This window comes from Lactuca sativa, chromosome 2, assembly GCF_002870075.4.
Source record: "Lactuca sativa cultivar Salinas chromosome 2, Lsat_Salinas_v11, whole genome shotgun sequence".
NCBI lineage: Eukaryota > Viridiplantae > Streptophyta > Magnoliopsida > Asterales > Asteraceae > Lactuca > Lactuca sativa.
In genome coordinates, this window is record NC_056624.2 from 137,182,206 (window position 1) to 137,205,820 (window position 23,615).

At 36.7% G+C, this 23,615-nt stretch overlaps 1 non-coding gene across 1 annotated transcript; it reads right to left on the bottom strand.

The window, feature by feature from the left end:
- Window positions 1–20,757: 20,757 nt before the first annotated feature.
- Window positions 20,758–20,864, bottom strand: LOC111913018 (small nucleolar RNA R71). Its single transcript, XR_002857399.1, has one exon. It is a non-coding gene; the product is annotated as a small nucleolar RNA R71 (small nucleolar RNA).
- Between the last annotated feature and the right edge of the window lie 2,751 nt (window positions 20,865–23,615).

Genomic DNA, 23,615 nt, shown 5'->3' on the forward strand with positions numbered 1-23,615 from the left:
TATTTTCTTAATTAAAAGCAGTCTTCTACCAAGACTTGACAGAGTTATGTTTGTAAAAAATAATTTTCCCTTAAACACTATCATTATCAAAATATGGTGTTTGATTTTAAAGAAAGTAAGAAAATATCAGGGAAAATAACATATGCCTCAGCAGTGAAGACTGTTGACTAAGGCAAAAGGAATCATAGACTCCAGGAGAGTATCGAATGAATGACATGCCTGACTCAGTCTAACAAAAGGAGATACAGACCCCAGACGGTATCAAATGAAAGATACATCTAGTAAGGTCCAAAACAGTGAATACAGACCCTAGACAGTATCAAATGAAAGATAGAGCTAGCAGGGTCTAAAAACAGTGTAATTTTAGGTGTGTATTTCCAGCATACAGTGTTAAACGTCGTTACCTTAAGGCCATGAATTATAAGGTAACATGGAGATACTCGTAAGCATACTAATCGACACTAGAGTACTTGACGCCCTACAAGCGTCGGTGTGAATCTGACATTTGTAACCCCTTGGCTTGGTAGGCATTTGGACTGTAGCTAGCAGTCAGGGTGCGGGGGTGCCAATCTTGTATAGATCTATACACACAATGTCCGCTCTCCCTACAAGAGACTCTGGTTACCAACTAGACAACGGAGAAGGCCGTGTCCTGAAGATATATATCGAACAGTGAATTCTGATGTAAGTGTTGGACTAGCAGTAGAGACTCATAACTGAACCGATCGATGTAAACCCATATGTCTATACATGTATACATGTTATATAATTAATGATCAAACGACCTTCGGATGGGTATCCGATCCCACCAGACCACATCCAAACGAGGAAAATAAAATAGGGCGGACTAGCTTTCCTAAGTCCTTTAAACATTATTTATATAATACTATACAAGTATAGGCAGGCATTTAACGATGTGGAAGCACTTAACTAAGTAGAAGCGTTAACAAAGTAGAAGTGTTTCATGAAGTAGAAGCGTTTCTCGAAGTAAAAGTGTTAATAAAGTATAAGCGTTTATGAAGTAGTAGCATTAATAAAGTAGGAGCGGTTTGTGAAGTAGAAGCGGTAATAAAGTAGGAGCGTTAACGAAGTAATACTATTAACAAAGTAGAAGCGTTTACAAAGTAGTAGTATTAACAAAGTAGAAGCGTTTACGAAGTAGTAGTATTTCTCGAATTAGAAGCGTTTAACAAGTATAAGCGTATCACGAAGTAAAATCGTATCACGAAGTAAAAGTGTTAACAAAGTAGTAGCATTTAACTAAGTAGGAGTATTAACTAAGTAGAAGTATAACGAAGCAATAGTATCTAACAAAGTAGGAGTATAAAAACATGGAAGAAAACCTTGATGAAAACTTTGGAAAACCTGTATACTTAAGAAAATCACGAATTGATATTCTTTTGTAAAATAAGTTTGAAAACCTTTAGAATTCCTTTGGAAACCTTTCATAAGCACATTTTGGTAAAACAATATATGTAAAGATTTGAACAAGTAAAGTCGTTTTGGAAAAACCATTTACAGTATCATACTTGGCAAAACAGTTGACAGTGTAATAAATCCTTGTGCATGCAGGTTATCAATCACATGTGATTGATATGATGACTGGCATGTTTAACTTGTATTCCCCCCCCCCCCCATTAAAACATGTAAAAAACATTTAAAAGGTTCATTCAGGGGTATGAACTCACCTGTTGTAAGTGGATCCGATGGAGGTGCCGGTTGGGTGTTCGGTGTCAAGTAAAGACTTGAACACACTTAGTGACCTATTAACATATGATACCATATGTTTACATACAATTAGTACATATAATACTAATTAAACACGTATATGCATCCTAAAGTGCATAAAACACTTTGATTAAGTGCTAGGGGTGTCCCGGGTAACATCTAAGGGTGTGTATGGCTTGGATAGGGAGTTTACTCTTCAAGAGTAAACTCTTTATAGACTTCACGACCCTAAGACAATACCCCCATGAGTTTACAGCCGTAAACTCATGGTGAGGGTGTTCTAGGATGCTAAATGGTCTTATCTCACTCATAGAATTAGGCTAGGTCCAAATATAATGCATATGAAGGGGTTTAAAGCTTTAAATGGACCATTTGAGGAGTTTACGGCCCTAAACAAGGAGTTTACGGCCGTAAGCTCCTATATGCATATTCTTTTTGTGTTTTAAGGTTTTAAATGGTAGGAAATAAAGTTCTATGCATTTATCCAAGTCAAATGGGGGTGTTAGGGCATCATTTGGCCACCTTTTGGGAGTTTACGGCCCATGGACCAATTCTATGGGGGTTTACGACCGTAAACTCCTATTTCCTTGGCTTAATTGATGTTTAATGTCTTTACTACAATGGGGGTTGTTTCTAGACATTTTTCCAAGGCCATAGGAGGTGTTTGAGGGCATTTCTAACACTTGAATTTGAGTTTACTCCCCATGAAGATGAGTTTACGGCCCAAGCATGTTCTTGGGCAGTAAACTCAAGTTTACTCCCCAAAAGTTAAGTTCAAGGTGTTCTAAGTCCGTTCCCATAAGTCATTTAGCCATATCTAAGCTCTAAAGGTGGAATGGAAGGGTTTTAAGGCTCAAAAAACCCCTTTTATGTGTGTTTACGGCCCAAGCATGTTCCAGGGCCGTAAACACATGAATGTGGTCCTTTTCCATAGATTAAACACGAATTTGAAGGCTAAGGATGCTAATCTATGAGTTAGGGAAGTTACCTTGATGAATTGGAGCCTTAATTTGATGATTTTGGACCATAAGTTTGGATTAAGGAGAGAGGTTAGAGAGAGAGTGAAAAGGGTGGAAATGAAGTTTACTCTCCCTTATATAGGGGCTTGAGTTGGGGCTTAGTGGAAATCTACCCGATACTGCCGTTAAACGGAGCTTTTGGTCGCACCCGATTAAATGGTCGTATTTTGACTTGGTTGAAACTAAAATTTTTCAAGGGAATATTGAGGTGTTTCTAATTTGTCTCAACCCTTACAAAGTCAATATAAAAGTCCCAAATTAATTAACCTCTTCCAAAAGGTTAACAGACGATTTATAAAGCGAGGCTATTTAACGGAAGGAGGGGTTAAGAATGACGGAATAAATTTTGGGTTGTCACATCATCCCCCCGTTAGAGGAAATTTTGTCCCGAAATTCGGGTTTAGGAAAGGAAGTGGCATTAACAATCAGGTAGAGGTATGTGGGCACTTCCTATTCGGTTTGTCCTCGCACTCCCAAGTGAACTCTGGCCTATGCTTGGCGTTCTAACAAACCTTCACTTACGGGGTGCGGATTCTGTCTCGTGCAGTTAACGATTTCCTACTGGTTCGTCTACAAAGTTAGGGTTCCCAATGGTTTCTATCAAGATGAGTGGGATACAAAGAGTGACGTCGGGCAACACTTATCAGTGTCTAAGAAGTGGATTGATCTGTGGTGAAACTTGTAGAATTTCCGAAAGTAGTAGTGATCTGACGAGGGTTGGACCAATCTTCGTAAAGAATCTCGGATGGTCCTAAGCTCTCGGAAGGGTAGAGCTTTTCAGTACTTAGAACATAGTGTACCTCTATGGCGAGATCATCACTGGCGTGATCGCCATTCCGAAGTTCCAACCGTTCTCTCATACTGGAAGTGTAGTCCTTCTGGTTGGTTCTTAGAAGGCTCAGGTTGTCCTTGGATTCGTGTTTCTACTATTGATTGGCTCTCCGAGGTTTTCTAGATCATCGGACGGGTTGCGTGTCTACGGGTATCAGTTTGCTGAAGAGTGTCTATCTCAATCTTGTTCAAAATGAACCTGCACTTCTGATTCTTGAGATATTTCTAACGGAAACCCTTAGGGTTGGGGAGATAGGGTTTCACCAGACGAGTGTTGGACTACCTCGGGAGGTGGTTCTACTATTTTTATGCGAGATAGTATTCGTGGAACACCTAGTAGCCCAATGAATCTACGGGACATGTTCTATTCTCCAATGTGTTGGTTTATTTTAGTGCGGAAAGCACGTGCTCTTGTATAACCCATCGACTAACACCTAGATTGGTGTCAAGTCTATAATCTCTCCGAGATCTGGGTTATAAGGCTTAACGCAACCTACTCTCGCACTTTATTCAAGTATTCTTGGTTGCGGAGGTTATCCTGTGGTTCTTCGAATTCTAGTGTTCGCTTCGGAGAATGCAGTCTATTGTCTACAGAGCGACGGTGACTTCCTCCATGCGAGAGGGGGAAGGGTCCTAGGCACTGCTCATCGGTACCGAGATGGACGAAGTTCCTGAGTAGTGCGAACATCTTCAACAACTACTCTTCCGAAGGTCCTGAGTTTTCTCGGTCTAGGTCAAATCTAGTGGGTATAGGGTTCCATCACTCGGAACATTGATCTCCTCATCCCCTCTTCTCAGAGGTAAATGTATCACAACTTCTGGATTTCCGGGATATCCGCTGAGATGCTTAACTCGGGGAAATTAAGCGAGAATGGATGGTCGTAGTCAATGTCCTTGACTCTTACGACTAAGATTTCTTTACCCACCGAGGGTGTAGCTACTATACTAGTCTAACCGGGATGACAACAAATTTTGGATTTGTAGTCATTTTAGTGGCTCAACCCGCAGGGGTTTTCTTGACTCTAGCTCCTATTCTATGGAATAGGATGAAGGGTCTTGCTATAAGGTTCATCGTAGAGCTCATACCGGGCTTAACATCTAATACTTGGTGTATGCAAGTCGTATATAATTGAGGTCGGCAGGACGTTCAGTTGTGCGACTCCACCCCAGACCCACAACCCAACGAGGAACAGGGAGTAGGGAGGAAGCACACATCTTAAATCTTTTTGATCTCAATGATATACCACCCTTATGCATATACTCAGTTATAGTGGTCAGTCCCTTGATTCCTATTCTCTGGATTCACGAACCTGATTGCGAGGTGCGAAGGGGCTTTTCGGGGAATCTACGGAGTATGCTTCGGGTGGTTATCATCTTCTGGAAATACTTGCAGTGTCTTTCGCTTCGGTTTCTATCTGTCTAAGAAGGGTTGGTTAACAGCACGCGGTACCCCTCTCCTAGGTACTTCGGAAAGTTCGAGGTGAGAGAGACGGCTGATGGATCGCATTACGTATTATTAGTATTATTATTTTCAGGTTTGGAAGAACCTTTATTTGCCGAAATGGCTACGGAGAAAGTTCTTTTTACATAGCACTAAGGATTTACACATGGTTGCACGAAGACGAACCATAATTGATAGAGGCGTCGAAGTTGGCACACTTCGACTTGATACAGAATGAGGGTCGATAGAGTCGTGTGCCGAACGGGCACACGAGTTCTAGGCTTCTCAGGTTTCGTCCCATGTATCACTGCCGTGGATACTTGGACCGATAGAGTCGATGTGAAACTATAGAGACTAGAGTACCTTTTGATGAATGGATTCTCACGAGGCATTTCTATAATCGCCTAACATATACTAGTCATGTATAATTAAGGTGGGGAGGACTGTTGACTGAGCAACTCCGCCCTAAATCCACAACCAAACGAGGAACAGGAAATGAGGCGGCATTCACTCACTCTAGGTCTATCCATCTTAATTATACATGGCCGTAACATATATATCTAGCCATTATAGTTTTACCTAATGAAATTTTAAATTTTATAACAGTGCTGCGACTTTCGCCTTAACGGGGAAGTATTTACATTTTGAATTAGCCTTTTAATGTTTTCGGTTAGTTATCTGAGATTGAGAGACGTACCAAAAATCTATCGGTTTCCTTGATGCTCCTCCCTAAGCAGGTGGAGTCAGACCCCTCCTGTGTCCTTGTCATTTCCTTCAGTTGGGCAGTCCCTTTTGAAGTGTCCAGTCTTACCACATAGACGGCAAACTGTATTGGTCGCCACATTGGTGGTTGATGTAATAAACTTAACCGGGGTTCTGCAGACGCGAGCAGTATGCCCCTTCATGTTGCACCTAGCACAATAGAGTTCCTGACATACACCATGATGGTGGTAGCTACATTTGTTGCGGTGGGGAAGGTTTCCTAGGTATGGTCTTCTTGAAGTCTGGATGGAGGGGTTGGCAGGGGTATTGACTGCCTCAGCTCGTTGCCCTTCGGAAGGTCCTTGAGCCGAGGTACTTCCCTCCTCGATCTTGAGTTTTCTCTTCAGTGGATTTAGTTGAGGTTCTTCGGTGGCTGGGTATACAGAGGTTGGCTGCTGTTGTCCATTACTAGGATCGGAATTCCCGATAAGGCTCTTGCTAACATTGGCATTATTAGCATTCAGTTGAGCCATGACAGCTGCTACGGCTGCCGAGACTGCAGCTTGGAACGTAGCTTCATCGAATAGGAGAGTCGGTTTCTTGCCAGCGGATGGGTTACGCTTCCTCGGTGGCATGGTTTTCCCTACACAGAAAGGAACACAAGCTGGTGAGAGACGATGGTTAACCCTGGACGTATCAACCCTTACCATATTAGGCATATATTTTTCCCGTGCTTTGGATACTAGTTGTCAGAGTGTCGACCTACATCCCTATGATTTAGTCCGGGTATTCAAGGTAAGAGTATGAGTGTCGGAAAAAGCCATAAGATGGGAGTCGTTCCTACTAAGTTACCTTCATACTAGGAAAGGTTTCACTCTCAGGATTGGAAAGATTTGAGAATAGTTCGGAACGAAGACCGCGGGAAGAAAGGCTCATGAAGACTTATGGCTAAACATCCTCAATAGAGGTGTGGGGATCCGATCTAATCGTATTACTTGCAACGGGAAAAGACGTTTTACCTAACACATAGCGTGAGTAGTGTAATCACTAACTCACTAAATTTGTATTATTTTATGGGTGTATTAGCGTGATGAACACGAGGAAAAGACACTTCTCGGGTTCCATGTACTGGCTCCCTCTGTCTACCTCGTATCTTTGACCGGGACCTGCGTTGGTTTCCTTCGGGTAGTTACCTAGAGTTTTCTTCTTGTATGGACATATTGAATCTCTACACCGCCTTCTTCTGATCCCAACTTTGAGTGTCATCGCTTCAGGATGGATGACTGGAAATCTCGGAAGTTTAGGCGAATTTCCCACCGATGTCCCTAAAAGATATAGGCACTTGGTGATTTCAATAGTCTCGACCTAGTTCATTTATTTCCGAACTGGAAATCTTCTCAATGAACCTCTTCGGGGTCTGAATCAACTCTTCTGCCGAGTACTGAAGCGGATAGGGTTTTCTACAGGGTTCGTGCGAGAATGGAAATGTCTAAAGAATCCTTAAAGATTATTAACATTTCACTGGGTGATCCATATCGAGTCCTGCTACGATTACATAGGATATACAAATCATATATAGCTTAGATCCGATAGGCCTTCGAATATGTGATACTACTCTATATCCACATCCCAACGAGGAAAAGGAAGTAGAGCGAAACCACACATTCTTAGCCTATGGGATCCTTATTATATATAACTTTGGGAGTATACCCTCTGTAATTGTAGGTATATCAATAAGGATCTTTTTAGTTCTTCACACAAGGTTGTCTATGAATCCTAAAATACCCCTATGGTATTTTAATTTCTCGTTTGTGTCTTATCTTCTGAATATGATTCTGGGATTAATGTGAGTCTTTTAGTATTCCAAAATACTCACATAGTATTTTTAAACTTTATGTTTGGCTCTATCATTCCTAGTTGGTAAGTTTCAGACCTGTTGCAACACCACTATCACTCCCAAGAACACGTTCATGGCATCTCGAATAAATGTAGTTGATCAGGTTACATTTATTCCAGCTTACGATTACATAACTGCCCAGGTTTGACGGTAATGCTCAACATTCAATGACTTGTATTCTTGTTCTTCTTGTGATACTTGTGTTCGAGTGTTTAGATTTTGGATGTTCTTATACTTTGGTAAAATATGGTTATATTTTAAAGTGCAATTCTTGGTCAGAGTGTTTTATCCCTATGTATTTATAGGCTGTATATCTTTTATGAATTGATATACTTAGCTCACTATAAACAATGCTCTGATACCAGTCTGTCACACCCCAAAACCGGAACGGCGGAAACGTTCTGGGTGGATGACGTCATGTCAAGTATCACAACATATGCAGTATAGTAATCAAAGTACTACAACCATTGCATTAATAGTAATAGTTTTACATAGTTTACATTTCATCGAAACATTACAGTAATACAAGTAATAATATAGGTGCAGCTTGGTACTAAACTGTCTTCACCAAAAGCTCCTGGGATGTACCTGTCTATTGCTGACCTGAGAATACAAGTTATTTGAAAGCGAGTATCAACATTTTTATAAATGTTGGTGAGTTCATAAGTCCTTAGTGTCATTTGTGTAAGTTCGAAATAACTTTACAAAAGTAGTAGTTTTAGAGTCTACAGTGGATTAGAGTCCTTTCCAGAAAATCCTATATTTTCGTAATTAAAAGCAGTCTTCTACCAAGACTTGACAGAGTTATGTTTGTAAAAAATAATTTTCCCTTAAACACTATCATTATCAAAATACGGTGTTTGATTTTAAAGAAAGTAGGAAAATATCAGGGAAAATAACATATGCCTCAGCAGTGAAAACTGCTGACTAAGGCAAAAGGAATCATAGACTCCAGGAGAGTATCGAATGAACGACATGCCTAACTCAGTCTAACAAAAGGAGATACAGACCCCAGACAGTATCAAATGAAAGATACATCTAGTAAGGTCCAAAACAGTGAATACAGACCCCAGACAGTATCAAATGAAAGATACAGCTAGCAAGGTCTAAAAACAGTGTAATTTTAGGTGTGTATTTCCAGCATACAGTGTTAAACGTCGTTACCTTAAGGCCATGAATTATAAGGTAACATGGAGATACTCGTAACCATACTAATCGACACTAGAGTACTTGACGCCCTACAAGCGTCAGTGTGAATATGACATTTGTCACCCCTTGGCTTGGTAGGCCTTTGGACTGTAGCTAGCAGTCAGGGTGCGAGGTGTCAATCTCGTATAGATCTATACACACAATGTCCGCTCTCCCTACAAGAGACTCTGGTTACCAACTAGACAACGGAGAAGGTCGTGTCCTGAAGATGTATACCGAATAGTGAATTCTGATGTAAGTGCTAGACTAGCAGTAGAGACTCATAACTAAACTGATTGATGTAAACCCATATGTCTATACATGTATACATGTTATATAATTAATGATTAAACGACCTTCGGATGGGTATCCGATCCCACCAGACCACATCCAAACGAGGAAAAGGAAATAGGGCGGACTAGCCTTCCTAAGTCCTTTAAACATTATTTATATAATACTATACAAGTATAGGCATGCATTTAACGATGTGGAAGCATTTAACTAAGTAGAAGCGTGAACAAAGTAGAAGTGTTTCACGAAGTAGAAGCGTTTCTCGAAGTAAAAGTGTTAATAAAGTATAAGTGTTTACGAAGTAGTAGCATTAATAAAGTAGGAGCGGTTCGTGAAGTAGAAGCGGTAATAAAGTAGGAGCATTTACGAAGTAGTAGTATTAACAAAGTAGAAGCGTTTACGAAGTAGTAGTATTAACAAAGTAGAAGCGTTTACGAAGTAGTAGTATTTCTCGAAGTAGAAGCGTTTAACAAGTATAAGCGTATCACGAAGTAAAAGCGTTAACAAAGTAGTAGCATTTAACTAAGTAGGAGTATTAACTAAGTAGAAGTATAACGAACCAGTAGTATCTAACAAAGTAGGAGTATTAAAACATGGAAGAAAACCTTGATGAAAACTTTGGAAAACCTTTATACTTAAGAAAATCACGACTTGATATTCTTTTGTAAAATAAGTTTGAAAACCTTTAGAAATCCTTTGGAAACCTTTCATAAGCACATTTTGATAAAACAATATAAGTAAAGATTTGAACAAGTAAAGTCGTTTTGGAAAAACCATTTACAGTATCATACTTGGCAAAACAGTTGACAGTGTAATAAATCCTTGTGCATGCGGGTTATCAATCACATGTGATTGATATGATAACTGGCATGTTTAACTTGTATCCCCCCCCCCCCATTAAAACATGTAAAAAAAAACATTTAAAAGGTTCATTTAGGGGTATGAACTCACCTGTTGTAAGTGGATCCGACGGAGGTGCCGGTTGGGTGTTCGGTGTCAAGTAAAGACTTGAACACACTTAGTCACCTATTAACATATGATAACATATGTTTACATACAATTAGTACATATAATACTAATTAAACACGTATATGCATCCTAAAGTGCAGAAAACACTTTGATTAAGTGCTAGGGGTGTCCCAGGTAACATCTAAGGGTGTGTATGGCTTGGATAGGGAGTTTACTCTTCAAGAGTAAACTCTTTATAGACTTCACAACCCTAAGACCATACCCCCATGAGTTTACGGCCGTAAACTCATGGTGAGGGTGTTCTAGGATGCTAAATGGTCTTATCTCACTCATAGAATTAGGCTAGGTCCAAATATAATGCATATGAAGGGGTTTAAAGCTTTAAATGGACCATTTTAGGAGTTTCCGGCCGTAAGCTCCTATATGCATATTCTTTTTGTGTTTTAAGGTTTTAAATGGTAGGAAATAAAGTTCTATGCATTTATCCAAGTCAAATGGGGGTGTTAGGGCATCATTTGGCCACCTTTTGGGAGTTTACGGCCCATGGACCAATTCTATGGGGGTTTACGACCATAAACTCCTATTTCCTTGGCTTAATTGATGTTTAATGTCTTTACTACAATGGGGGTTGTTTCTAGACATTTTTCCAAGGCCATAGGAGGTGTTTGAGGGCATTTCTAACACTTGAATTTGAGTTTACTCCCCATGAAGATGAGTTTACGGCCCAAGCATGTTCTTGGGCAGTAAACTCAAGTTTACTCCCCAAAAGTTAAGTTCAAGGTGTTCTAAGTCCGTTCCCATAAGTCATTTAGCCATATCTAAGCTCTAAAGGTGGAATGGAAGGGTTTTAAGGCTCAAAAACCCCTTTTATGTGTGTTTACGGCCCAAGCATGTTCCAGGGCCGTAAACACATGAACATGGTCCTTTTCCATAGATTAAGCACGAATTTGAAGGCTAAGGATGCTAATCTATGAGTTAGGGAAGTTACCTTGATGAATTGGAGCCTTAATTTGATGATTTTGGACCTTAAGTTTGGATTAAGGAGAGAGGTTAGAGAGAGAGTGAAAAGGGTGGAAATGAAGTTTACTCTCCCTTATATAGGGTCTTGAGTTGGGGCTCAGTGGAAATTTACCCGATACTGCAGTTAAACGGGGCTTTTGGTCGCACCCGATTAAATGGTCGTATTTTGACTTGGTTGAAACTAAAATTTTTCAAGGGAATATTGGGGTGTTTCTAATTTGTCTCAACCCTTACAAAGTCAATATAAAAGTCCCAAATTAATTAACCTCTTCCAAAAGGTTAACGGACGATTTATAAAGCGAGACTATTTAACGGAAGGAGGGGTTAAGAATGACGGAATAAATTTCGGGTTGTCACAGTGCTGCTTTCTTTGTTTTGTAAATTCTAATGGTGAAATAGCTAAATTTGGAACATAAATAGTTGTTGTCACATAAACTTCATAATAAAAAATATAACAACTTAATACCAAAAAGATGGAAGAATCACACCAAAGTCGGTTAAATTTGACTTTCCTTCAGAAGGATTAGACGTACTGTATGACTATAAACGTTTGTATATGTGATCGCTGTGATCTTTTAGCCACCCACGTTGTCTTAGGCTAAGCTAATTATTTCTATGTATGTTTTTAAACTTTTGTTTCTATATTGGTATTTAGTTTTTCAACGTATGATTGAAGAATCAAATGTTTATAATATTAAAGGTAGTTCAATGGCAATGAGACCATGTTTTGAAGTCTTACGTCATTAGCATGGTATATTTGGCTGAAGATCTTTATTTAGTATATTAATTCATTTCTATCCTAATTGAATATAAATTCTACGAAGAAAAGTATTCCTATAATGGTGTTGAGTATATCTTTGGAATATATCATCATCCAAGATTTTGCTTCTTATTTTCTAGATTTTTTTTTTTTTTTTTTTTTTGTAGATTATGAATTGCTCCCTACCACCGATGCCAACCAAAAATGGATGTAACATGCTCTTCATATCATATGGAATACATGGTGTCAACATGTGAGAAGTAGCAATTGTATTCTTATGGAATCAATTAGCAGTATATTTTTTTAGAATGGATTAGCAATATATTCTATCTGGATTAGCAACAATATTCTATTAGAATGTATTTATGTGTTACCTAGATTTCAATGTTTTAATTTGATTTTTAATCCTTCTCAGTTTTATCCCTTTTAGAATAAATGTAATTGTTAACCATTATTAGTCGTATTCTTTCAGAATAAATGTACTTTATGCTCATAGTTTTATTCTTTAAGAATGAATGTAATTACTAATTCTAAAATATTAAAATTTGTTTCATATAAAATTTGTATTCATTAAAAATTATTAATTTTGATAATATATGTTAATAGTATTCTGTCTGAATACAATGTTTTTTTCAAGATAATCATGAACACATTCTTTTAGAATGTCCGAATTAATATAATTATTATCAAGAAAAATCAGATTTTTAATGTTAAGAAAAATTCATTATTCCCTAATATCTGTAATTTTTCTTTTTTTAAATTTATGTTATTGGATTAAAATACCCTTACAATTAATTAAATGGTATTTTTCAATTATCTTTAATTCAATAATATGTATTAATCACTTTCTTAAAATAACTAAAATGATTGGTCCACAATCAACCCTACATCTACACAATAGCTAGTTAAAATACGATAACCTAAACATATATATATATATATATATATATATATATATATATATATATATATATATATATATATATATACACACGGTGCGTTTGACAAAACTAGTTGATATTTAGTAGTGTATAGCAAGTAGTTAGTTAAAAGCTATTAATTTTTATTTGTAATATGAGTGTATTAAAAATAGTCAGAATCTTTTCAAATATATAAAATTATATAAAATGACAATTGTTTTAAAAAGATAAACATATAAATATATTTTTAAGACAATTATGAAAATAATTAAAAACGCTTAATAATTTTTTTTAAACGAATGTTTTTGTTTAAATCTAGTTTATTTTGTTAAAGACTGAAAGTTAGAAATTCACAAAAGCTCGCTGCCAAACACTTCGATATTTAAATTTTTCATCGTCAAAACATAACAAAAACATCAATAAAAAGTACATTTTAAATTTCTAATCCATACCTATATTTAATGAACCGTTTAAATTAAAACAATAATGTAAAATCTTAGTTCTTGAATGAACTTGGCCATTTCAAAAGAAAGAACCAATATACTACACACAAAGAGTGTCTTTAATGGAAATTAGCACTGTGATGCCTAGAACTTTTGGCAACGTATATAGAGTGTATGTATTCGTTGAATCCGGAGTAGATAATGTGCAAAGGAACAGATGAAGAAAGATTGTCGTTCAAGTGAACAGACCATTTAAAAGCCAACATCTCACTCTATTGAAAGTACGTACGCGATGCTACATCTGTCACTAAACAAAGAAAAACGAAATGAAGGATATGATTAAAATCACTATCCGTCAAGAATATTATCTCCCACCATTAAATTTTGATATGTTTCCGGTTAAATTCCGATGAGGATCAATCATTAACTCAAATACTTTCAAGCAACATTATTAAAAATTCGTCCTTGAACATCATGATTATGTTTAGAAGATAAGGCTAAAAGGAAATATATAAAACGGTTGATCACCAAAATAACTACAAACTAGCATTTAACTCGTTGTCAAATCGGACGTGTTTTTGTTTGACACGAAACGACACGACAAGGTTTTGTGTATTACGAACACGACACAACATGATGTCGTGCTTTTTTCACTAACACGAAACGAACCAATTAAAATACGAAAACACGACATGACACGACAAAGATAATATTACATAATTATTAGTTTATTTAATTCACATTTAATCATATATAACACGCTAAAAATGACGAACACGACAAACACATGCTCAATCATGTCAATTTCGTGTGGATTTATAAACACGATACGACACGACATCATGTTTTTTAAACTTGACACGAACACGAATACAAATTTTGATTTCGTCCCGATTTCGTTTCGTGTCGTGTATTTTTGTCATGTCGTGTCATAAATTGACACCCCTGTGTATTGTCACGGAAAATTCGTTTGCAATTTATAAAAACAAAAATTATAAAAAGAAATTATGTAAGGGGTCAAACATGTAACTTTAATGCACATGATAACTGATTTGCAATTTGTATATATAATGTAATCTACACATATAACAAGAGAAACGATATCAAAAAAGTATCAAAATAAAGTTTCGTTCAAAACAATTATGTATGGAGTAGACGGACGAAAATAAGGCTTAAAAGTGTGTCTTAAAGAATTCAATAACAAAAAAATGTGCAAGGGACCAAAAACATAACCTTAAAATATGGTAAGGTACTAAAATCATAATTTATAAAATACAAATAATTTAACTCTAAAATTATGAAGGATAAAATTGTTAGATCAAAATGTCTTAAATTATACTTACTCCCTCCGAAAATTATTATCTACAAACAAAAGACAAACAGATTAAGAAAATAATAATTATCATTAACTTTATTAAATGAAACGAGTGTCTTACCCTCCTGTTGCATTTAGTTCTATTGTAATTGCATTTAATTACATTATAGTTTAACTAATAAATACAGTATTTTGGTAAATGATGTATTTATTTTTAGAGGTATGCTGTTATTTTGGGACAAACCAAAAAAAAACATGGACTATTAATATAAGAATGAGAGAGTAAATATGAGAATCTGCTATGACCAGAAGCAAAATCTTTATTTTCATAAAGACTATTCTTTCGCTTCTTTATTTAATGTGTTCTGATTTAAACGATTTTTAGATTGAAAATGTTTTTTAATTTGAAAATAATAATACGAGGTGAATACACTCAAAAACTTATCTTTTTATGGAAGTGATATTTTCACTTAATAATTTGATCCATACACATGAGGTACAACACCTTTGCAACTATCGTACAAGTTATTAAAACATACATTTCAAAGATGAATCAATTTATTAAGTAGAAATATTACTTCCCTTCCCATATATATATATATATATATATATATATATATATATATATATATATATATATATATATATATATATATATATATATATATAAAGAGAGAAAGAGAGATAGGTTCATGTATTGTAACTATTTATTTTGTGGATGTAGGAATCAATATAGGTCAATGATTTCAAAAGCATAATTAAAGATATAATAATAATCTTAAGTTTAACTGCTAATATTTATTAATTAAATAAAATATTAATCCCCTTAATTATGGATAGTTGTCTTATTATTCTCCTTAACCCTATTTATCTTCTTCTCTTTTCTTTAGAAACGTCGAGCGTCCCTGTTCTTTCCATCGTGTCACCGTCATCGTCCTTATCACATCATTCGTTCTTTCTACGAATCAATCCTCGTATAGAATAAAGAATAGGTGATTAGAGCGTCACAAAAGAAAATAATGTAGGTTTTTCTTACTATATCATATTTTTGTTTTGCTTCTTCTAGTTTTTTGAAATTCTCATTCAACATACCTTCATTCTATTCATATCCGGTTGATTCCTTCATCTTATTCATATCCAATTTTGCTTGTTGCATGGTACCGATTTCTTTGTTTTGTAAATTTTAATGGTGAAATAGCCAAATTTAACATCATAATAAAAAATATAACTTAATACTAAAAATATGGGAAAGTCACACCAAATTCGTTTAAGTTTGACTTTTATTCATAATGAATAGATGTATTGTATGACTATAAATGTTTGTATATGCGATCGTTATGATTTTTTAGCCACCCACGTTGTCTTAGGCTAAGCTAATTATTTCTATGTATGTTTTTAAAATTTTATTTTTGTATGTGTATTTTGTTTTTCAATATATGATTGAAGAATCAAATGTTCATAATATTAAGACAAAACTTCAAAAATCGTACTTGTGGTTTTCGAAAATATCAAATTTAGTCCCTAAGTTCAAAAAACCTCATGGATCGTCCCTGTGGTTTCAAAACTTTTAACATTTGGTCCTTCCGGCTAACTCTGTTACCATTTAGCCGTTAAGTCAGAGGCATTTTTGTCATTTCACTACACATGGACTATTTATGAGGTTTTCAATTAATTTGTTTTTTAAAAATAAATAAATAAATAATATTTAATATGCAAGGGTCCCACCCACCCCTCTCTGTCCCTCTCTCTCTCTCTCTCTCTCTCTCTCTCTCTCTCTCTCTCTCTCTCTCCAAAGAGCGTGGTTGCTAGGTACTTCCTTTTCAATTGTTTCCCTTCAAAACCCAAACCACCATACGCCCCTCCCATTTGCTTCGTTCTGGCATTCAATCGATCACCGACACAGAGAACCCTTCCTTTGTTCTTATTTATCCTCGTCAATTGTATACCTCCACCATCGATTTTCTGAGAAAAAAATGGATGCTGCTTCAACCCTAATCACATTCCAAGATTCGTAGGTATCCATATTGACGCCACCTTGATACAACCAGCGCTCGGGGAGTTTGTCTCCAACGAAGATGGTGGTGGTGATTATCGGGGTGGTGGAGTATCTTATGACGTGATGTGATGTGACAGGTAGGCCAGGCGGAGGCTTTGTCTTTTGATGCGGAGGGGAGAGATGGGGGAGAACAAGGGAGATAATGATGTTTTAGATGAGAAATACGTTGAAGAATTCAATCTACAAAACCCCTTTCGTTTTCTTCAAATAAGTTCATTGCCTACTGGTCCCTCAATTTGTTGGGTTCCAAAATGAAAAATATGTTATGATGGTTATAAAATCAAAATCCTAGGAATGCAATGTTTGTATTTTGCTAGATTTCAAGATCAATTTTGATTTCTTCCATAAATATGTGTTTTGTTGGTTTTAAAATTGAAATCCCAGCAACTCAACATTCAGTTTAAGTGACTATGGTTTGCTTTTTTGTTCTCACCGATTGAAATCACCAGGGGCAAAATGGTCAAAAGTTTAATCTACTGCCTCTGTTGTTTACCCTATTGAAGGATAGCAATTGAATCTCATTAAACACTGCATCTTGATGATTAAAAACTCTGGAGTTTTCCAACGAGAGCATATAACTATACAACACAAGGCTCCCAACAATTCTACTTTCAGACCCCTGTTTGGAGAAGTATAGAATATTCTCGCCATCTCAGAGATTGAAGATGATGGTTTCGACACTAGCTTACACTATTAACAAAACCAATTCCAGACCATATAACTAAACCTAGTTTCTGATCTCTTGCTAAACTCAAAGTATCTCAATGTTGTAGAAAAGAAAAGAAATAGGATGAAGAAAAGAAAAGGAAGAAGAAACACGAAGAAGACAAAAATCAAGAGGAAGAAAAGGGGTGTTGTGGTGGGTTAGTGTTTTCATTTCTTTATTTTTTTTTATTTGAGAGAAAGGGGGGTGGGTGGGACCCTTGCATATTAAATATTATTTATTTATTTATTTTTAAAAAACAAAGTAATTGAAAACCTCATAAATGGTCCTTGTGTAGATAAATGAAAAAAAAATGCCCCTAACTTAACGGCTAAATGGTAACAGAGTTAGCCGGAAGGACCAACTGTTAAAAGTTATGAAACCACAGGGACGATCCGTGAGGTTTTTTGAACTTAGGGACTAAACTTGATATTTTCGAAAACCACAAGGACCAGTTTTGAAATTTTGTGTAATATTTAAGGTAATTCAATGGCAATGAGAGCATGTTTTGAAGTCTTACGTCATTGGCATGGTATATTTGGCTGAAGAGCTTTCTTTTAGCATATTAATTTGTTTCTATCTTAATTGAACATAAATTATGCAAAGAAAAGTATTCCTATAATAGTAGTGAGTATGTCTTCGGAATATATCATCATCCAAGATTTTGCTTCTTATTTTATGGATTTATTTTTCTTTTTGTGGATTATGTATTGCTCCCCACCACTGAGGCCAACAAAAAATGGATGTAACATGATGGGAATACATAGTGTCAACGTGTGAGAAGTAGCAATTCTATTCTTATGGAATCAGAATCGGAATCGATTAGCAATATATTTTTTCAGAATAGATATTTTGTCAGAATAGATTAACAATAATATTCTCTCATAATGTATTTGTGTTTTACTTAGATCTCGATGTTTTTATTTGATTTTTAATCATTCTCAATTTTATTCGTTTTAGAATAAATATAATTATTAACCATTATTTGTCGTATTCTTTCAAAATGAATATAATTTATATTCATAGTATTATTCTTTAAGAATGAATGTACTGATTCTAAAATATTCAAATTTGTTTTATATAAAATCTATATTCATTAAAAATTATTAATTTTGATGATATATGATATGTGCATATTTAGTTCATATTAAGTATAGGTTTTTATTCATTTATTAGCTAAATTATTACATTTCATGGACAAAAGGTACTTAAAAGTGTTTGAATTATATTTTCAGTCCAAAAGTGAAGCTCGGAAGCAAAAGGAAGCAGGAGAAGCGGTTGAGAGCTTGAGAATGGAACAAAGAAGAAAAACACTAAAAACAACACCTACTCAGCGAGTAGGGTCGACTACTCGGCGAGTCCAAGTGAATATTCGAGAAGATAAAGACTCGAAGACCCAGAGACTTATCGCATACGGGAACTGAGAGATGGACACGACGAGTCAGCACCTGACTCGACGAATCGTTTCGCATATATAAAGATAACTTCTCAGGTCGACAAGGGGGGATTCTGGAACCATTCTGGAGAGGTTAGCTGCGATTGAAAAGTCAGAAAAACCCTAGAGGACAAAGATACAAGCTAGAATCCAATTCCAAAGAAGATATGAGGCAAATTTCATCATTCTACTTAATCTTTTGTTTTTCATTATGGTTAAACAATTACAATTTGTTTGTTTGCTGTTATTTACTTCAATCATGAGCTAAAACTCTTAAACTTCTGTTTGGGGATACAAAATTGATACTATGGTTTGATTATCGGTAGGATTAATTCAATGTTGGTGATTTTTGCTATTTTAGCTTGCTAAAGAACCTTGTGTGTGAATGATAATTAATTTTCTGTTAATAGGAAGGTAATTGAATAGCATGAACATCTCTTGATTATCAACCTCATATGCTATGTGACCACTTTGTCATATGTCTAGGATCAATGAACATGAAACTAGAATTAATAAGAAAATTGAGTAAATTCATGTGTGAGCTTGTGTGATGACCATCAAAAAGAAGTTAATTAAAGGACCAAATTAGTTAACTATTGCAAGTCTAAATTAACCTGAATAATTAATCTAGTGAATTTAATTAAATTAGACAATTGATCACTGTTTAAGTTAGTTTATTTGCTAAGGATTAGTGTAGTGAACGAGAATCTAATCACTTGAATCGGTAACCAACAATAGAGTTAATCCATTGCACCATTACCTTGAAATCAACCATAGGATCAATTGAGTTGAACTAAACAGAAGTTCCTTTCCATTATTGAATCTAGTTAATTCTTTGTTTTTCTAGTTTCTAGATTAAGTAATAATTAGTAAGTTTCTAGTCTTGTAAAACTAGAGAAAACCTCCTGCTTATTAATTAATTTAGATAAAATTAGTTTTTAGTTTTAATTTACCGTTTCCTGTGTTCGATACCCTACTTATTTAACTATACCACAATTGATAGGTCCACTCCCTTTATGTGTTTATTTTATAATTAAAAGTAGGTTTAAAACTAAGTGACTTTGCACACATCAAGTTTTTGGCGCCGTTGCCGGGGAACGGTTCTAAAATTAACGTTAAATTCTAATTTAATCGATCCTTTGTGTGGGATTTATCTTACACAAAGTTAATTAAAAGGTAATTTAGTAAGTAGTATAAGTTTTAATAAAAATCCGTTTTTAAAAGTAACTAGAAAATTTTTCTGTTTTTGCCTTGAACTCGCCGAGTGCACTCGTGCCGACTCGGCGAGTACATCGCTGTTTACAGTTTTAATTTTTTATTTTATTTTTGTTCTTTTTACGCGTCTTTTGTTTTGATTACAGTTGTTTCATGACCCGAAGATTTGATACACCTCTGGTCCCTCCTCTTGAAGACCCGGAATCCACACTAAGGAGGAGCAAAGGCAAAACCGTTGGAGAATCCGCTTCTTCAAAGAACTCGCCGCTCAAAAACCTCTAGTCCATTTTCAGCAAGAAGAGGAGCAGCAAATCAGGAGCATCCAGTGCCTCTTTGAAAATCGGAGACCCGATTTAAGAAGACACTGAGTACGAGACCAAGGAAGAAGAAGAACCCACATACGAGCACGAATCCGAGTTTGAAGACGATTTAGCTATCACTATGGCTAATATCGATGAAGTCCCCATGGGGGAATGGAAGAAGAGGATGCGCGATGACACCGGCCCGGGACTTGTGCAGCCCGCAATTCCCGTAACCGCTACTTTCGAACTAAAGGGCCATATTCTCGCTCAACTCAAGGAGATTCCTTTTTATGGGAAGGACCACGAAGACGCCTACAAGCACTTGGATGAAGTAAATGATGTGGCTGACTACTTCAATGTACCGAATGTTCCACGCGAGACCCAACTTCTTTGCATGCTTCCAGTCACGTTCAAGGGTGCTGCAAAGGATTGGCTCAAGTCACTTCCTCTTGGATCGGTCACCACATGGGCCAAGATGAAAGAAGAGTTCATAGACCACTTTTGCCCGCCCTCTAAATAGCCAAGCTAAAGAAAGCCATAGCCAACTTCGAGCAACAACCCGGAGAATCTCTTTATGAAGCTTGGGAAAGGTACAAAGGTCTTCTTAGAAATTGCCCACACCATGACCTCAATAGCCAACAAGAGGTCTCCATCTTTTATGATGGAGTCAATGTCACCACAAGGCAATTGCTCGATTCACAAGGCCCGCTCACGAAGAAGGCGCCCCCGGTAATCAAGGAATTAATTAAAGAATTCTCTAAGCATTCTAGAGAATACCACAATCCAAGAAACGAAGTAAGTCGGGGGGTAGTGAACTCGGCAAATGATAGCATGGCAGCGGTAATAGCTAAGCTCGATAGCCTAGATAGAAGGATGACAAAAATGGATCAAACAATCCATGCTATTCGAGTTGGATGTGAGAATTGTAGAGGGCCCCATCTCACAAAAGATTGTGATTTGGATGAAAATGGAAACAAGAAAGATCAAGTGTTCTACTCAAGCGGCGATCAATACGACGAGAATTGGCGGAAACCGAAGAAGGAATGGCTCCCATACGAAGAATACAAGAAGGCTAAGGAGGAGAAATACAAGCAGAAGGAGAGGGGATTTTATCAAAAGGAAGAACCGGTAATGGAAAAGAAAGCTGATTTAGAAGAATTGTTCACTAGATTCATAGCCGCGTCCGAAAAGAGACACAATGATCACGATGCTGCAATACACGAGACCAGAAATATGCTAAGGAATCAGCAGACATCCATTCTCAACATTGAGAAACAGTTGGGACAACTTGCACATCAAGTGAACGAAAGAAGACCAGGTCAACTTCCAAGTAACACCGAAAACAATCCGAGAATGGAGAATCTGAGTGTAGTAACTTCCAGCGATGAAGAAATTTTCACACATGCCCAGAGGATCTCAAATAGTAAGACAGAAAAGGCAGAAGAGTCGGCTCCAGCTAAGCCCGACCAGACTCGCCGAGTCCCTCTAATGGACTCGACGAGTCCATGCGTTAATAACAAAACTGTCATTCCCTTAAAGCCATATAATCCCCCTTTGCCATTCCTAATCAGAGCCATGCCTGTTGAAAAAGTTGAAACTTATAGAGCTTTTATGGAGCATGTTAAATCCCTACAAGTCAATGTGCCATTTGTAGAAACGATGCTTAAAACGCCCAAGTACTTCAACTTACTAAAGGGGCTCTTTGTTGCTAGGAAAGATTTAGCTGAAGTCGCAGAAATAATATTGAGTGAGTTACCCGAAAAGAAGGGCGATCCGGGGAGTATCATAATTCCATGCCAATTTGGAAATGCACTTGTCACTCAAGCGTTGACTGACTCGGGTGCAAGCATTAACCTGATGCCTTTCTCTTTCTTCAAGAAACTGAATTTACTGGAGCCAAGGCTGGTAAACATGAAGATCCATTTGGCAGACAAGACAACAATTCATCCAAGAGGCGTTTGTGAGGATCTTCTTATTAAAGTCAACAAGTTCATATTTACAGTAGACTTTGTGGTGCTTGATATGGAAGAAGACCCCGAAATTCTGACTATTTTAGGGAGGTCATTTTTAAACACCGCATGTACTTTAATTGATTTATGTGAGTCTACACTAACGTTAAGGGTAGGAGACGAGTCAACAATATTTAGAGCTTTACCAGAGATCAAGCAAGAAGCGGAAGGAAAAGAAGAGATCTCATTTATCAATTTGGATGATGAGATACTACAAAAAGAACTTGCACTTTTGCAAGAAGAAGATCCAAGCAAGTTTTTGCTACCTTCTGGAGGTAATGGAGATTTTGACAAAGACTTGGAAGAGATAGAAAAGCTGTTGAAAGGAGCCGACTCAGAAAATACAGTGGAAATGGTGAAATGCGATCCGACTCGCCGAGTCACTTTCCTAGACTCGACGAGTCCAGTCGAAATTGCCAACAACTTGGACGACTTAGATGTGCTTGTTGCTAGTTCTCTGCATGTGCTGGGCATGGATGTTTTTCCTCATTCGTTAGAAGAACAAACAGCAGATAGAGAAATGGATACTGAAGTTCAACACGTTCATATAGCATGTCTTGATGCAATTCTTCTTGAAGATGAGGTAAGCACTGAAAAAGAGGAGAAGGCAAGGGATAGGAGAGTTGATGCTGATCAACCTTTCATTACCAAACCTAGAGCACGAACCTTCACAAAATATGAAGTAATTAAGTTTGAGGAAAAGGAGATGCAAGAGAAGGTGAAAAAGAATGGGGTGAAGAAGAAAAAGAGGAGAAGGGAATTTCAAGCAGCCGAGGATGATGCTATAAGAAAAAAGAAAGAAGACTTAAAACGGGCTTACAAAAAGAAGATTCACGCTTACAAGACAAACTACAAACCACAAAAGATTAGGTGTGCGTTCCCGATGATGGAAGATGACGAGACGTAGATGGGAAGGAGTCCAGCTAACGACTCCTTAAAAAGAAGCGCTTGGCGGGAGGCAACCCGTTATTTAGAGTTTGCTTTCTTTTATCTTTTTAGTTTTGTTTAATTTTCGTTTTTAGGAATTTAATCTTCCAAATCGTCGGACATGTGTGCTTGAGAGTGCGTATGGACTAAGTGTGGGGTGGATTAAAATTTTCTTTTCTAAATAAATGGCAAAATTATTTAATTTTTGAATTGTTTGCAAGAGACTCGCTGAGTCTGACCATGACTCGACGAGTCCATTTAGATTTCAGAAAAGGATAAAATCGCGACCAGACTCGCCGAGTCTGCCTACGACTCGACGAATCTGTTTTATTTACAGAAAAAAAATAATAATAATCATTTTGTTACAACTGGTAACAAGGGTTTTTAACCCTAACGAAATCAGTTTTTTTCCCTTCACTCGCCGTGCGCCTCCACTTTGGTTCT